At 39.6% G+C, this 18,540-nt stretch overlaps 1 pseudogene; it reads right to left on the bottom strand.

The window, feature by feature from the left end:
- Positions 1-13,668: 13,668 nt before the first annotated feature.
- LOC150016311 (small ribosomal subunit protein uS14 pseudogene) lies at positions 13,669-13,839 on the bottom strand (annotated as a pseudogene).
- Between the last annotated feature and the right edge of the window lie 4,701 nt (positions 13,840-18,540).

Here is an 18,540-nt window from a genome sequence, read left to right as displayed (position 1 = left end):
ATATGGTTTTAATAATAGATAGATGGAGATGGAATTTTGAAGGACAGGGATTGAAAGTGATTTATTCTAAAGATGGCTATTTCTAAAGGGATAAGAAAGTTTGTGAAAGTTGCAGAAAGGTTTATGAAGGTTGTGAAGGTTTTAAATTTGTGAAGAAAGACACCTCAGGCTCCAGTACCCCTCCTTTTACCTAATTTCTCTCTGGTGACATTCTTTGATGACTCTGGTGGTATCTGGAGTTTTCATTACACTCTCTCTTGCCCTTGTTGGTGTGGGGAATAAATCCTGTTGGCTGTAGAATAAATCCTTCAAGATGTGTTTTGTCAATGCTGAGATAGAAGGTAAGGCTGCCCTCTGGACATGGAGTCACCTACACAACTGTCCCCAGCTGACACCTGGGACAGGAACCCAGTGAATCAGGAACTAATCACCCCTGTTATGAAGGGTCCCATTTCGTTCCCTTTGTTCGGTGCTCTGGTCATTGGTACCGTCACCCTCGGGGCACAGGGTAAACACATCCATGGGTCAAACAGGCTTTCTTTCTCAAACATGCTTTCTCTCTCTCTGCCATTGTGGCTCTCTATTGAGTCCCCTGTTTGAATGGGTTAAATTCATTCCCAGGGCATCTGGCTGGTGCTCTTGTCATTGACAAGGCCACCCTCAGACACACGGTAAACACATCTATCTCTGTATTTCTCTGCTGGTGTGGACTATAACTGCCAGTCCTCCATCTAGAGCACATACCTTCTGTTACCAGATTTCTGACCTTTCAGGGGGCAAAGCCACACCACCCAGGCTCTTCCCTGCTGCTGGACTCCTTGGAGTTGAGACTTTATTTCCACCACTCATTAACAGTCTCTAAAGCTTTTATTGAGAATAGAAACAGGTCTTCTTACTTGGTATTTATGACCTTCCATCCCCTTTCCAATCTGCTTAAAAATTGTCAAAAGCAAGTAGGAAAACTCTTATGCTTTCTCTACAAAAACCAGTAATTCAAATTATGTGTATGGTCTTCATGTGTGTGGTTTTTACATGATATGTTTGAATATTACATGCGGTGTGTTTTCTGCCTCCAGATGTCATAACTAGGGTATACTATTTTATTGGCCTAAAGATATTAAGTACTTAATATAAATTAAGCAGGATCCTATGTTCTGGACAAAATATTTGATATTAAAAACTGGTTTTAAGTTTGATTAATGTCTTTTAGGATTACTACCCCCCAAAATGTGTTGTTTTACAAAAAGTTTGTTATAATCTCTTGGTTAAGTATATTTGACAATCTTCCCAAAGTTTAAATTTTAAAAACTGAGAAATGACTTTGAGTTACACCAATGCGCCCCTGGAATACCTCAAGGATTTATTCTCCCTCCTTATAAAAGAAAAGTTTTTAAACTAATTAGGCCTATTTAATATGTTCAAAATGACATCAAAATAACTATTTTATTTGTATACATATATTTTTATCAAAGTAGATTTTCTAGAAATTTTAACCTGCCCAAGGAAGGAACTTTCAAAGCTTCACAATCAGGTTCAAACAGAAAGCTCCCAGGGGTAACGGGTGTCCTGTCAGTGACACTGGACAAGCCAAGAGTGATGGTTCCCTATAGGGACATCAAACAGTGGTACTCTGGGTATTTGCAACCCACACATTGGGAATTTATGAATTGTTTCCAATGCTTAATGCACACTTCCAATAAGCCTTGTACAGTGTTTTAAAACCTTGTATACTGTTTGGTCTTTATATATATTAAGTGTTAAATCTAAAAATATGGGCTTTATATTATTCTTTTATATCACTTCAGTAATTATTAATTATCAAGAAATTGTTATCTTGAAATATATCTTACAAAGAAGCAAAGTTATTTATCAGTTGCATTTTAATTAAATCTACAACTGTCATTTTAAATTTGGTCACTTATAAACAGTCACTGTTTTACTCTAATGCATTTGCAAATGTATCTTTGGATAAGTTCATGGAAACGACTCTGACTTACTCTAAGTAGGTCATATCTTTGAAGTAAATGAAGAGGTATAGAACCCCATGATTCATGAAAATACTGGCAAATAATCAAGGCAAACAAAATTGGTTATATGGGACTAAATGAACTAAAGGTAATTGTTATTCTTATGACTTTGTTCAAAATATTGCTAATTTAAATTTTTTTTGTTTTCCAGATATAAGGAAGCTTTTTTCCCTAGAACAATTTGTAAATTATACCCTCATAAGCAACATAGAAAAATTTATATTTTTCTCCCTACCTAATCCCTCCAAAATTCAGCAAATCTTAATGAGTAAGTATTATTTTCAAGGCAATTTGTTTGTTTGCATAAACCCAATAAGAATCTGTTCTTTCTATAATAGGACCAGTTTCCAGATGTGGTTTTAATAACCAAGTCTTCGTTTGGAATGTCATAATCAAAAGAGTTCTCCCTGGACTCTGGATGTCACCAGAAAGCCTTAAGGAATTAAGATTGACTTTTGAAGCCAATAATAGTCTCTTGGAGAAATGGCCTGGTACCTTTCTTTGTCACATGGTTCATGGCAGCCTTTCCAAGTAAAGGAACAAAGGTTGATTTCCTGAAAGATGGCAAGGCGGGAACCTGAAAACGTTTCAGGGACCTCAAGACCTTGAGGAATCCACCCAAGCCTATAGGTATTGCAGGTAAAGCCATATGGCAACTGTGTAGCTTGGATTCTGTTCCCTGAAGGGCTGACTAAAAAGTTCAATCTGAAGATTCCTTGTAAAATTTCAGCAAAGCAGATTTAAAAGAGCCTATGTGATCACTTGTTGTGTTCATGTAAATAATCAAGCCAAATTGAAACTGGACTTATATGCAGTCTGTTTAATAAAATGAGGGTGATTTTAGGGTAAGAAATTGTGTCTCAATGGAAATCACAATGACCAATGTCACCCACAAACTGATTGAATCCTAGTTTTTCCAGTTTTCTTCTAAACTAATCTTTCATGTTTTTTTCTTTCATCCCTTGACTTGGAATTATTGAGGACTACTGATGCAGTGTCAGCCATACAGAATTTACCTATTATTTTGCCTCTCCCTTTTTGGGATTTGAGACCAATATCTGGTCCTGATTTTCCTGGCTAACTTCCTTTCTAGGACCTATAACTGCCCTTTTCTTTATTCTTGTTTTTAGGCCATGTCTCCTCAAATATTTCATAGCCTTCATTCAATGGAGCGTCCAGGCTCTGGAAGATTCCCTCCACAAATGGCCTCCAGCCACAGCTCTCACTTTTTGGGCTGGCCAATTCCACCCTCTTCTCCTTAATGACCCATACCCAGACCCACAGGCAGGGACAGCTCTACATCTCTAGCCAGCCTGAAGTAGTTATAGAAGAAGAGATCCTTAGTCCTACTCCCCAAAACCAAAACCAGGCCAGGTCATTAAGAAATAATCAATTTTAAAACCAGAAGGGGGAATGAAAGAATAAAGTCAGTACAATTTGCTATCTGGCAACATTTGCTGAGCAGGCCTCTCTATTTATTTAGGTTTTCTTCAACACCTTTCTGAAGTTTTACACTATGTCCTATAGAGGTCTTACACATCTTTGTATATAGAAGATTGTGTGGAACATGGAAGGTACTCCATAAATGGTTGCTTAGTAAATGAATGGGCAAATCTGTAGAGACAAATAGATTAGTGACTACCAGAGGCTGGGGGCAGGAAGAATGAGGGGTGACTGCTATGGACACAGGACTTCTTGGCAGGGGGGTGATGGAAATGTTTAGGATTTAAAGATAGTGATTGCACAACCTTGTGATGTACTAAATATCACTCAATTGTACACTACAAAAGGGTAAATTTTATAAGTGAATTGTATCTCAAAATTTATTTGTTTTTAACAACCTAAGTTATTATTAATGCCACCCTCTTTTCTAAGTACAAATAAACAGTTCTTAGGTAGAATAGAATTTTATGAATACAGCTCATTATGTAATCCATATCCCAATCTTATAAATAACTATGTCAGTTCTTCAGTGGTCAAGGCCTTGTGGGTAAGGACTTGAGAGATACATACTCTCCCCCCTCCTCCTTTCATTAATGCTTTAATTTTAGAGCAGTTTAGGCTCACAGAAAAATTGAGCAAAAGATACAGAGATTTTCCATATACTCCCTGTCCCCACACAGCCATAGCCCCTCCCCCATAATCAACAACCCCCAGCAGAGTGATACATTTGTTACAGTTAATGAACCTACAACAACACATCATAATCACCCTAAATCCATAGATTATATAGGTTTCACTCATGGAGTTGCACATGCTATGGGTTAGGACAAAGGTTTAATGACATGTGTCCATCATTATGGAATGATACTGAATATTTTCGATGCCCTAAAAATTGTCTGTGCTCCACTTATCCATCCCTCTCCTCCCACCGCCACCCCTCCACCCCAACCTAAACCCTGCCAACACTAGAATTTTTACTCTCTGCATAGTTTTGCTTTCTCCAGAATGTCATATAGTTGGACTCATACAGTGTGTAGCCTTTTCAGATTGGCTGCTCTCACTTAGTAATATACATTTAAAGTTCCTTTATGTCTTTTCCTTTTTACTTTTATTAGTATTTATTTTATACTGAGCCATAAATTTTCATTTCTTAATTTTCTTCTGGGATATTTTTTTCTTTTGTGCAACCTCCTCTTCTGGTTTAGAAATAATCTGCTCTTTTTCAGGAAGGACCATCTCAGTGTGGCAGGGAGAGCTCATGTGTGGGTTAATCTGCCCATGAGCTCTGTAAATTCTATGCTGCATCTTAGGAGCTTTGTTAACCGACATGTGTTCAATGACCAGAGAATCTGTTAGGTTCAGCAAAGTGAGAGGAGAAACAACAGGAGAACAGATTTAAAAGATTTATTTGGCCAGCTATAAAGAGGCAGGCTGAGAGCAAAGCAGTATCAGCCCCGAACAGCAACAGGGCAGGGGTCTTAAGGGGATAAGGGGAATGGGAGTTGGCAAGACTCCTTGCAGATAGTCCAATGGGCGAGTTGATTAGGAGCGGGAGTTGATTCTAAGAACAGAAGTTGCTAAGTTCCTGTCTGCAGATAAAGATGTCTTTGAAGGACATAGGCAGTCACTGGCACCAGCAGTTATGTGGGGGCAGCAGATTTATTGGGGGCTAGCTAAAATTTGACCTGAATTCCCAGCACCCAGGTCTTATGCTTAAGAGAATCTACATCTAAACCCTTAAATTTAGCACTACCCTCTGCATTTTTAAGCATGTGCAGCAAAAATTCAGCACTCTTTTTGGGCCACTGACCCTGTGTGCAGCCCCGCTGTTTGGCCTGGGCACACCTACCAACTCCACCATCCTAAGGACAGAATGGCACACATTGCTTCTGTAAAGTAACATCCTTCAGATACTTGGTCATTTCAGATATGCATACCCTTGATGGCCTGGGCTGTTTCATGAGTGTTTTTAAAGTGAACATGAAGGTTTGAACCTCATGATTTGCATGATTTTGAAGGGACTTTCTGGGTCAGGTGAATAGTGAACCATTTTTAGAGATCACCTCTGGCTGCTTTTGGGAAGAGTTCCTCCATGTTTTTTCATGACTTAATAGCTCATTTCTTTATGTATGTAAATATATATAGATATATATATTTTATTGATTATACTATTGCAGTTGTCCCAATTGTTCTCCCTTTGCCCCCCTCCACCCAGCACCTGCCATTGCCTCCAGCAATCCCCTGTGCCTTAGATTCATGTCCATGGGTCATGCATATAAATTCTTTCGCAACTCCATTTCCTATACTGTTCTTAATATCCCCCTACCTACCAATTATGTTTCTTAATCCTTTCACCTTTCCCCTCATTCTCTCAAACTCCCCTCCCACCTGGCAACCATCCAAATGTTCTCCATATCTATGATTCTGCTTCCATTCTGCTTGATTGCTTAGTTTGTTTTTTAGATTCAATAATTGATAGTTATATATTTATTGTCATTTTGATGTTCATAGTTTTGGTCTTTTACTTTTTCTTAAGTAAGTCCCTTTAACATTTCATATAATAATGGTTTGGTGATGATGAACTCCTTTAGCCTTTACTTTATCTGGGAAGCACTTTATCTGCCTTTCCATTCTAAATGATAGCTTTGCTGGATAGAGTAATCTTGGTTGTAGGTCCTTGCTTTTCATCACTTTGAATACTTCTTGCCAATTTTTTCTAGCCTGCAAAGTTTCTTTTGAGAAATCAGCTAATAGTCTTATGGGAATGCCTTTGTAGGTAACTCTCTGCTTTTTTCTTGCAGCTTTTAAGAGTCTCTCTTTATCTTTAACCTTTGGCATTTTAATTATGATGTGTCTTGGTGTAGTCCTCATTGTGTCCATCTTGTTTGGGATTATCCATGCTTCCTGGACTTGTAATTTCCTTTGACAAATTAGAAAAGTTTTCTTTCACTATTTTTTCAAATAGATTTCCAAATTCTTGCTCTTTTGCCTCTCCTTCTGGCATGCCTATGACGCAAACATTGGAATACTTGCAGTTGTCTCAGGGTTCCCTACGCTATCCTTGTTTTTTGGAATTCTTTTCTTCTTGCTGTTCTAATTGGATGTCTTTTGCTTCCTTATGTTCCAAATCATTGATTTTATTCTCGGCTTCATCCACTCCACTGCTGATTCCCTGTAAATTGTTCTTTATTTCAATTAGTGTATTTTCATTTCTGATTGGATAATTTTTATGCTATTGAAGTACTCACTGACTTTCTTATAACCAGTGTTTTGATCTCTGCATCTGATAAATTGCTTATCTCCATTTTGTTTAGTTCTTTTTCTGGACTTTTGTTCTGTTCTTTCATTTGGGCCATGTTTCTTTGTCTCCTCATATTGGCTGCCTCTCTGTGTTTGTTTCTATAAATTAGGTAGAGCTGCTTTGATTCCCTGTCTTCATAGCATGGTGTAATGTGGTAAGTGTTCTATAGGGTCCAGTGGCTCAGCCTCCCCCATTACCCAGGCTGGGTACTTGAGTTGCATCCTCTGTGTGGGATGACTATTCCTTCTTCTTATAGTTGAGCCTTTGTTGCTGTTGGCAGATCAATGGAAATGTAAGGACTGGCTATGACCATTGGCCACCAACTACCTCTTTCCATGGATTGTGCAGGTGGTTGAGTGGTGGTGCTCTGACATGATCTGTAACTGTCCACTGGGTGCACAGGCTCTGGGGTTTCCTGGAAAGTAAAGACCAAGGTCAGTCACACTTGCGTTCTGTCTGGGGCCACTTGGTGTAAGCTCTAAAGCAATCTGCAGATGGCTGCTACTAGTGAAAGGATTAGGCTCCAAGGCTCCACTGTTGCTTGTTTGAGGGGATTTAGGAAGGTCTGAAGCCTGTGCCCAGCCAAGACATTCACATGGAAAAGCTACTGTTAACAGCTTTGGTGGGCCCATAAGTTGGATGAGGCAGAGTGTTAGGTAATTGCCAGGGTGGAGCAAACCATGTGAACCAGATTGATGGATTCTCAGATATGCTTCTGCCTCACTGTGGCTCTCTGTGGGTAATGGCTCAGTGAAGGGTTAACTCCTAAGACTCCTGCCTGAAGGCTTATAGGTGAGTCTTCCAGGCCCAGGTGTCCTGTGACTCAGCCCAGAGGTCTTGCAAGGCAGATCTTGTTTATGGCAGCTGAGGTCTCAAGGTCCTGAGGAGCAAAGAAGTCGGAGAGCCATGTCTCCTTTCCCATAGCGATAACGTCTTATGTGAAACATACCCTTTAGATTTATAGCCTTGTTTTGTAGCCATAACAGAAACAACAGATGTGTTTTGAATACTCTTTGTTCTCATAATATCTTAATGTTTGATCTATATACTCTTATGTTTGTTCTCACATCTTTGAGAAAATGTATACTGAATACATGAAGACCCTTTGATTCTATTATTGGTAACTTCATTTACCTAATAAAAGAAGTGGTTGGGCTGCTAGTCTCTGCTGAAAGCCTGAGTGAGCTTCAGCCCTCCGTCCATTGATGGCCACTCATTCTGCTTGCTGAGATTATCTCTGCGTCTCCGTTCACAGAGTGCAGCAACAGCTCAGAAAAGGAACAATGACTTCTGCCAGCAGTTCTGTCTGTGAGGAAGCTGTCTCCCAGCTCTCACCCTGATGCCAGACACTTCAGTTCCTCCCTGTATGCCATTGGTGCCCATCAAGCTGCTGCCCCAGTGCTGGAGCTCAGAGGGAGTGAGTCTGAGTAAGTCTGTGTGCAGTGTAAGGTTTTTTAAGAGGAAAGACCAGAGAATCCTGCAGTTTCTTCTGCCGACCTAACTCCACTGGTTTTTACAGCCAGAAGTTATGGGGACTTCTATTCCTGGCATTGGAACCCTGGGCTTGGTCATCTGGTGTGGAGCTGGGATCCTTCACTCCCAAGATCTCCCTCCCAATTTTTATCCACCATACATGGGTGTGGTACGAGCCTGTTCTGTGTCTCCGCTTCTCTGCCTCTCCACCCCTACTACCCATCTGGATGAATGTGGTTTCTTTAATTCCTTAGTTGTCTGACTTCCATACTCAGATGGTTCTGAGTGATAGTTGTTCTATAGTTTAGTTGTAATTTTGCTATAGTTGTGTGAGGAGGCGAGCCATGTTTATCTATGCCCCGTCTTGACTGGAAGCCTCATTTCTTTGTAGCTTTGAATAATACTCTATTGTCTGGATGTACCACAGTTTACTTACCCATTCACCTACTGAAGGACATCTTGGTTGCCTCCAAGTTATGGCAATTTTGAATAAAGCTGCTATAACCAGCCATGTGCAGGTCTTTGTGTGGACATATTTTCCTACTTTTGGGGGCAAATATCAAGGAGCACGATTGCTAAGCATATGTTTAACTTTGTAAGAAACTGCAAAACTGTCTTCCAAAGCAGCTGTTCCATTTTGCATTCTCCTTAGCAATGAGTGAGGATTCCTTTTCTTCCACATCCTCACCAGCATTTGCTGTTGTCAGTGTTCCAGATTTTGGCCCTTGTAACAGGTATATAGTAGTATCTCATTGTTGTTTTAATTTGTATTTCCCTAATGACATATGATGTGAAGCATCTTTTCATATGCTAAATTGCCATCTGTATATTTTCTTTCGTGAGGTGTCTGTTCAAGTCTTTGGCCCATTTTAAAATCAGATTGTTTGTTTTCCTAATGTTGAACATTAAGAGTTCTTTGTGGGCCCTGGCTGCTGTGGCTCAGTGGATTGAGTGTCGGCCTGCAAGCCAAGTGTCGCTGGTTCGATTCCCAGTCAGGGCACATGACTGGGGAATGTCAGGTCCCCAGTTGGGGGCGCAAGTGAGAGGCAACCACACAATGATGTTTCTCTCCCTCTCTTTCTCCTTTCCCCTCTCTCTAAAAATAAACAAACAAACAAATAAATTATTTTTTTTTAAAGTTCTTTGTATATTTTGGCTTGCAGTTCTTTATCAAAATGTGTCTTTTCCAAATATTTTCTCCCAACCTGTGGATTATCTTCTCATTTTCTTGACATTGTCTTTCACAGAGCAGAAGTTTTTTATTTTAATAACATCCAGCTTTTCAATTATTTCTCTCATGGATCATGCCTTTGGTGTTATATCTAAAAAGTCATCACTTTACCCAAGGTCATCGAGGTTTTTCTACTACGTTATCTTCTAGGAGTTTTATAGTTTTGCATTTTACATTTAGGTCTGTGATTCATTTTGAGTTAATTTTTGTGACGGGTTATGGTCTGTGTCTAGATTCTTTTTTTTTTTTTTTTTTGCATGTGCACATCCAGTTATTCTAACACCATTTGTTGAGGATATTCCATTGTAGTTATAAAAAATTTTAAACTACTAAGTGCTGGTTCCTGCTCCTCTCTCTCAAATTTTAAAAAGAGGATCACACAAGGGAGTAAAAGGAACAGCCTCAGCAGAAACCGGTGTGACCATATGAGAGGTCAACTTAATAATAATGTAAGAGATATAAAAATGTTTGAACCCTTTGATTTTGTAATTCCATTAAAAAAATAAATCAGTTCTAAGGATTTAAATGAAAATACAGACATAAATGTTCACCACAGCCTTATTTTTAACTATGAAAATATTTTGAAATAGCCTAGCTTTTATAGGAAATTGAGTAAGTTATGGTAAGTCTAAATGATGCACCCATTAAAATGCTTTTGAAACAAAATTGATAATGTGAAAAAATGCTCACACTATATTATGTTTTAGAAAGCAATAACCAAAATTATAGTCAGTTTGGTTTTTAAAAATCTTTATTAAAAGATGATGGGAAGAAAATGCACCCAAACACTATCCGTGCACATCTCTGAATTGTGGAATTATGACTGATTTTTAAAAGCTCTTGATAATACTATGTGGATTATTCTGTAATGAACACATAGTAGCACTTTTTGAATCTGATTGTGCACTGAAAAAAATTATGTCTCTTGTTCAGTAAATAATGTTAAAATCTGGAAGAAAGGGTGTATAACCATGTATGTATCCATAGTTCCCCATCTCACCATGTTCCAAGAAGAAATTCTTAAGTAATTGCAGTGTATGTCCCAGAGAGCCCTCAGGATTGCAACTGCAGCTGTCATTATTTTCTACAAGTAGGATAATGTTTATCTATAATTGCTGATTTGCTAATGTTTTTCAGGCTGATAAGCCTGATTTGTCTGGGTTGATAGAACCAATATAGTTTCTTGAGTGAGAGTGTCATAGTCTTAGAGGTTTTCTAAAGTGATTTCTCTGAGGAAGAGAGAGGATTGACAACTCCTACTCAGCCTTCAAGTCCAGCTCAGGTATTCTGTCCTTCAGGAAATCTCTGATGTCCTCTCCACCCCAGTCTGGGTTAGGTGTATCACTTAGCTCTTTATACTTATTGCTATCTTTGTACTCACTACATTGAGTCATAATCATTGGTTTCTGTATCTGTCTTCCTCATCAAGTTGCATTCTTTCAAGGTAGATCCAGGCCTTCCTCAGCTTTGTAGTGCAGACATCTGATTCAATGAGGACTACATGAGGAACAAGTGAATGATGAGTAGGTTGTACAAGATGGCAGGCTGGTGAGAATGAAGCTGGATTTGATGGTATGTCAGCAAGGCGGTTTGGCAGGTGATCACACAAGGCAGCCACAGGACCATACATCAGATTTTAGAGGTCAGATTCTCAGACGGACTAAATGGCATACAAGGAAAGAAGGGAATGACAGGAATTTCTGCTGGTGAAAAGATTATTTCTCAAGTCTGTTTTTCAAAGTCTGCCCCAAGGCTATCAACATCATAACCACTGTATGCTGGTTTACAATGTAGATTTCTGGGCCTCTTCTCAAGCCCTTCTGAATCAGAGTTTTTGGAGCTGGGCTGAAGGAACCTGACTTTGAAAAGCTTCCCAGATGGTTCCCTAATGTGAGATCGCCCCTGGGATAGGTGAGTTAGTGCTACAATCTGAGGACCCTGTAATAATTTGTTCTGCTAAATCAGCTTTCTGTGATGTTTCAACACATCACAACAAATAGACTTGTGGCTTTATCTCAGAGATGACTATTAGGATTAAGGTAAATCCTGAGTGTATATGTAGTACAAAAAGTTGGTACAAGCCCAGCAAGCTCCGAGTTTATTTGGACATACTACCAAGTTGTCCTGTTTGACTGGGAATGATCATTTTTCCCATAGAAATGTATGACTATATTCAGAAACCCTCTAATTTATTGTATATTTTGACTAGTCTATTATTTATTTACTCCGTGCAATGTGCTAAATATTGTGAAAAATGGGAAGATAAATTAGATATAGTTTTTATGTTTAAGGCACTTATAATTGGAAAAATAAGATGTGTGGAAATAATTGTTGTAATAACAAGGCTTTCAGGTCCGCATGATAGGACCTTCTAGTAAGGACCTTAGAATGAGGAAGACCAGGATGGAGGGGACAGAGCTTGCATGAAGCCCCATCATTGCGTCCAAAGTACATAATTTTGGGGTCAACCTCTGAAGGTCCCAAAGTGAGGGGGCAGGACATGGTTGCAGAATATAAGATAGTAATAGGGGAGAAAGAGAGAGAGAAAGAAACATCAGCCTGCTGCTCCATCCATCCATGCACCCATTGGCTGACCTCCCCCACCCAACAATGCGCTCTGACTGGGATTCAAGCCCAAAACCCTGGACTACTGGGATGATGCTCCAATTAACTGAACCACCTGACTACGGTGGTTGCAGGATTTTTTATTAGTGCACATACTGGTCAACAAGTAGAAGAGAGGGAATCATATGAGCCAGTGTAAGCAATACTACAGAAAGGAGTAGTTACAAACTGTGTAAGGGGTCAGAGCTTTGACTAAAAGTAGGCTTCAGGGGCAGGCTAAAGCCCTGGACGGAAACTGGAATGAGAACCAGGGACCCAAGACAGAGGTCTGTCTAGACTGACTATACACATTGAGTGGTAAACAGGAAGACTTGATCCATTGTTCCTGCAGACATCCAGGACTATTTGCACCAGGCCAAGGGCAACAGACTACATCCTCACTAGAGGAAAAGGGACGGAAATTGTGCCAGGCAAGGTCCTCATTAGTTTGGAGCTGGTGGGGAAGGGGCCGGTGGGAGGGGGGTGGTTACAGTAGATAGCAGGATCTTTGTGCCTACAACTGTCTGGGGCAGGGGCTGGAACAAACAGAAAGCAGTTCATGTAAGAATGTGATTTTTCCATAATAATGGTATAGATCCAATTTGACTGGCCTTAACAAAAGAGAAGTGGGAATCAGCATAAGTTTCCAGAAGGAGTGAGAATTTGAAAGAATTTGAGAAATTAGTGCTAAGAAAGGAAAATGAAACTTACTAGTCTGAGTTAACAAGGTCACTTCCGGAACCCTTCTTATTATCAGGAATTATGTAGCAATTCATCAAAATCTTGGCCCAGTGAGAGTTAAATATTTTCATTGTGTATGTGCCATTGAATCCTGACATTTTTCAAAAACCCTGAATGTATGCCATTTGATTTCAGTGACTTTTTTCCAGGTTCTTACTATAAAAAATGTCAAACGTACAGAGAAGTTGTTTTACAGTTCTCTGGAGATTCATCTAGATTGTTGCATACATCCATAGTTCTCTCTTGCTGAGTAGTATTTCATGGTATGGATCTACCAGTTTGCTTAACCATTCACTGTTGAAAGATATCTGGGCTGTTTTAGTTTTCTACTATAATGAATATAGCTGCTATAAACATTTGTGTACAGGTTGTGTGTGTGTGTGTGTGTGTGTGTGTGTGTGTGTGTAAGAATATAATGAAGTCTTTATTTCTCTGGGATAAGTGCCCAGGTGTGCAACTACTGAGTTGTTTTCCGAAGTGGCTGTACCATTTTGCATTTCCAAGAGCAATGTATGAGTAATCTAGTTTCTCCAAATGCTCAGTGACACTTGGCACTGTCTATATTTTTTATTTTAGCAGTGCGAGTAGGGTGAATTGGTATCTCATTGTGATTTTATTTTGCATTTCCCTAATGGCTAATGATGTTGAATATCCTTTCATGTTCTTTATTTGCCATCCGTTTAACTTTGTTGAAATGTCTCTTCATGTCTTTTGTCCATGGACTGTTTCCTATTTGGATTATTTTCTTTTTACTGTTGAGTTTGTTGTTGTTTAATGTTCAAAGAGCTGGCTAGCATTGATTCTTTTGTCTGCTGGAGGTCTGCCATGATCCATTCCAAGAAGATCACTTAGTCTAACATAATGAAACCCATAACATTTGCATACTGATGCAAACACTGATGGCACTTATTGAGGCCATATTTCCAGATCAGATTGTGCTAGTTAGAGCAGAGGTGGCAAGAGTGAGAACCTTAGCTGAATTTTCACAAGTGGCTCCAATAAAACTGCTGGCTACCCATCTCACTTTCATGGATAAGAGTAGGCAAAAGGCCCTGGCCAAGTAGCTCAGTTGGTTGAGCATCGTCCCATACACCAAAATGAAACATAACCCACAGGCTGTTCATTTATGAGGGGCTCTATAGCCCGCCACCAAAAGCATAACTCTTAATACCAGAGTTTGGTGAAAAGAAAAGGAATTGTTTATTTAAAGGTTATACAGATGTAGATTAATGGTGGGTTTCTCCCGTTAAGTCTTACTTTCTTTAAAACACCCACAAGCACATAGTTCTGCCTCCCCCTGCTAAACCAGACTAGTTTTAGAAAAGTCAGAAGTACCATTTCCCTACTTCCCAGACACAGTTCAGTTTTACCCGCAGGTCCCAATCAATCGAGCCAGATTGGGGAGGTTGTGCCTGTGTCACAGAGTTCTACATCTCTTAGTGCAGAACCAAGTGGAGTTCCCAGCCACACTGCAAATCACGTGGCCTTCTCCTTTCAAAACTACATGGTTCTCCCTTCCCTTTCAAAGCCACATGGTTCTCTAGCTGCAAATGGCTGCCACCTTATTTTTAAATCCCTGACTGCAGCCTGTGATGCAGTGGGCAGGTGACTAATTGCAGGACTTGTAGAATTTTATGCAGACCCCACAAGCTTTTCATCACCGCTCTATGGTCAAAGCCCCTCCTATCTCCTTGGGGACCCCGCTCTGCAACAAAAAGTATGCGGTTCAATCCCACACTGGGGCATGTACGATGTTTCTCTCTTACATCAATGCCCCCCCCCTTTCTTCTCTCTCTAAAATCAATAAAAAACATCCTCAGGTGAAGTTTAAAAAAAAGAATAGGCAAAGGGAAGTTGAGTTTTAAGAATTTCTTTATGTATTCTAGAAACTTGCTTTTTGTCATATAGGTGCTTTGCAGATATTTTCTTCTAGTTTGTAGCTGTCTTTTCATCCTCTTAACAGGTTTTTTGAAGAGCAAAAGTTTTTCATTTTGATGAAGTAAAATTTATCAGTTTATGTTTATGGGCATTGCCTTTGGTTTCAGTTTTAAAACTCTTTACCTAGTTCTATATCCCAAAGATTTTTTTCTTACAAGTTTATGATTTTACAATTTACATTTATTTAATTCCATGATCCTCTTTGCGTTAATTCTTCTTGTGGTGTGAAACTGAGGTCAAGGTTCATTTTTCCGCCTTTGGATGTCCAGCACCATTTGTTGAAAAGGCTGCTTGCTTCCTTTGCTGTCCATTTTTACCTAGATACTGAGAAGGGGAGCAAAAGGGACTTAGATATTGGGCTTAATAAACTGGATAATGTAAGCCTGCTTGCTCAGCCAGGAAGCTACACCTTCACACTCCAGGGGAACACATCATTGCTTTGCCAAGGGGATTAACTCTCTTCCCTCCCCCTACTCCTGTACCAGATTGTTGGAAGGGTGCAGGAGAAGGTGCCGGACCCTAGAGACCTGTTAGTCTAACTAGGGGGTTGACCTATCAAAGCTCATGTGGGAAGTTTGGGAAGTTGAGTGATTATTTTGAGGAAGTACCAGTCCGTTCCAAACCCAAGCTAATATAATCCCAGGTGAACAAAGAAGCTCTCCCTCTTGCTCACCTGGTCATGTGCTCACCCCATGTGCTCATGTTCATTCTCTTGCCATGGCGATGTGGCCTTGGCAGCCTCGTGGCTAGCAGCCATGTGGACTCCTCACTGGAGTAGCTAGAAATAAGCTATGCTACCTGGATGGATGCCTGCAAGCTCCTAAGCTCTAAGCTTTAATATAAAGCAGAAACTCTGGACACTGGCTTAGCTTTGGTCTTCCTTTTTCTGTGATGAGATAGACGGAGGTGGGACACTGGAAACCCAGGGGGGCAGCTTCTATTTCCACATGAAGAAACTGTCTTGCCACCTAACAATCTCCCAAGCATGTGTCCTTGTAATGCTTTCCTGATCATGTGGGAGAACCTAATTCCCACGTACAACAATTCCATTGATTTGCTTTTGTAGTTCAGTTGGTCTTTGTGACCATGGATTAGACAATGATTGCCTAGACATCATACCAAAGCACAGGTAACAACAACAACAACAAAATACACACACACACACACACACACACACACATATATATATATTGTACTTCATCAAAAATACTTTTGTCCTTTGTAGGACAAAATGATAGATTTCTACCTAAGTATTTTTTGAGTGATTTAAATGGTATATTATTTTATATAAAAATGCAATTGATTTTTGTATGGTTATCTTGTATCCTGAGATCTTGCGGGCCTCACACATGTTTTTAGATTTTTTTTTTTTTTTGTAGATTTTTTGGTTTCTATGTAGACAATCATGTCACCTGTAAATGGAACAGTTTTCTTTCTTTCAAGGCTGAATGCCTTTCATTCCTTTACTTGCATTATTGTACTTCTTGAACTTCTAGCACTCTTGTTTTTTTAAAATATTACCTCTACATGTATTTAGAACATTAGATAGTGATTATCTTAGTCCGTTTGAGCTGCTATAACAAAATACTACAGGTTGCATGGCTTATAAAGAACAAAACTTCTTTTTTCACCCTTCTGGTGGCCGGAAGTCCAATATCAGGGTGCCAGCATGGTTGAGTTCTGGTGAAGACTTTCTTTTGGTTTGCAGAATGCCAACTTCTCACTGTGTCCTCACATAGTGCAAAGGCTACAGAGCTTTTCTCCCATTTATGAAGGCTCCACCCTCATGAGCTAAATCAGTTTCTTAAGGCCCTACATACTAATACCATCACCTTGGTTGTTAAGTTTTCAACATACTGAATTGGGTCTGGGGACAGGAGCACAAACATTCAGCTCACAGTGGTGATATAATTTTTCTTCAACTGTCAAACATAATCAAGAGGAATATGTATGACAAATATAACAAACAGTCAAACAAAATCAAGAGGTGAAAGAAAGCCTATTGTATTTATCTATAGATTTTAAAAATTTTATTTATTTAGAGAGAAGCAAAAAGAGGGAGAAAGATGGGAGAGAGACATCAATGTGAGAGAGAAACATTGATTGCTTGCCTCTCACATGCACCCCAACCGGGGACCAAAACCACAACCCAGGCATGTGCCCTAACATTTCACCTTGTGGGATGATGCTCAACCAACTGAGCCACACTGGTCAGGGCTTTACCTATATATTTACTCATCATCTTCTTTTTTCTTTCCTGATGTTCCAAGGCTCCTTCTTTTATAATTTTCTTTCTTTTAGAGAACTCCTTTAGTCATGTTTTAGGATAGATCTGATGATTACAAATTCTCTTCGGTTTTTCTTCATGGGACAATGTCTTGATTCCCTCTTCATCCCTGAAGGAATTTTCATCAGGTATGGGATTCAAAATTGTCAATCCTTTTCTTTCATCTGGAAAAATATTGTGCCACTTCTTTCAGGCCTCCATGGCATGATTTTAAAATAAAATATTTATTTATTTATAGAAAGAGGGGAAGGGAGGGAGGAAGAGAGTGAGAGATACATCAATGCGTGGTTGCCTCTCATGTGCCCTCAACTGGAGACCCGGCCCACAACCCAGGCATGTGCCCTGACTAGGAATCAAACCAGCAACCTTTTGGTTCATAGACTGGGGCTCAATCCACTGAGCCACACCAGCCAGGGCCATGATTATTTCTTTTTTCAATTACAGTTTACATTTAATATTATTTTGTATTAGTTTCAGGTGTACAGCATAGTGGACAGGTAATCATGTACTTTACAAAGTGATACCCCCAATATTTCAAGTACCCACCTGGCACCATACATAGTTAAGTAGTCACTCTCCATATTGCGGTTCACTTATCATTGCCTCACTGTATCGCAGGATTTTTAAAAATATTATATTTAAGTGTTTATCGCGGATTTTTTGCTATATCACAGGATTTTGTGGTACTGTATATGTATGTTGTTATATAGGTTTAAGAGTGTAGAATAAATGTAAGGCTCCTACTTTGCAGGGGGGGTCTAGAACATAATACCCATGATAACTGAGAGAATACTGTATTACAATACTATTGTTTTTCATTTTTTAATTTGTTTTTCTATTACAGTTGTCCCACTTTTCCCCTCATTGCTCCCCACCCCGCCCCATCCACCCCTTCTACCATAGTCAATACCCACCCCATTGTCCATGTCCATGGGTTACTTATACTAATTCCTTGACTAAACCATTCCTCTTCTTACCTCCTTCTCTCCCTCCCCTCTCCCCCCTTGTCACAGTTAATCTGCTCCTTGGTTACATACCTCTGGTTGTTTTGCTCGTTTCTTTGTATTGCCCATTAGTTTCCTGTATTAGGTGATGTCATATGGTATTTGTCTTAAGTTGCCTGGGTTATTTCGCTAAGCAAATACTCTCCAGTTCCATCCATGTTGTCACAAATGGTAGGAGTTTTTCTTTCTTTCTGCTTTATAGTATTCCATTGTGTAAATGTACCACAGTTTTTTGATCCACTCATCTACAGATGGGCACTTAGGCTGTTTCCAGCACTTGGCTATTGTAAATAGTGCTTCTATGAATATAGGGGTGCATAGGTTCATTTGAATTGGTGTTTCAGGATTCTTCAGGTATAATCCTAGCAGTGGAATGGCTGGATCAAAAGGCAGTTCCATTTTTAAGTTTTTTGAGGAAATTCCATACTGGTTTCCACAGTGGCTGCACCAGTCTGCAGTCCCAACAATACTACTGACTATATTCCCTGTGC

Source organism: Furipterus horrens, unplaced genomic scaffold (assembly GCF_987537825.1).
Source record: "Furipterus horrens unplaced genomic scaffold, mFurHor1.1.pri manual_scaffold_3, whole genome shotgun sequence".
Classification (NCBI taxonomy): Eukaryota; Metazoa; Chordata; class Mammalia; order Chiroptera; family Furipteridae; genus Furipterus; species Furipterus horrens.
Note: the sequence above shows the minus strand (reverse complement) of the source record. Positions and strands in the feature narration are given on the sequence as shown.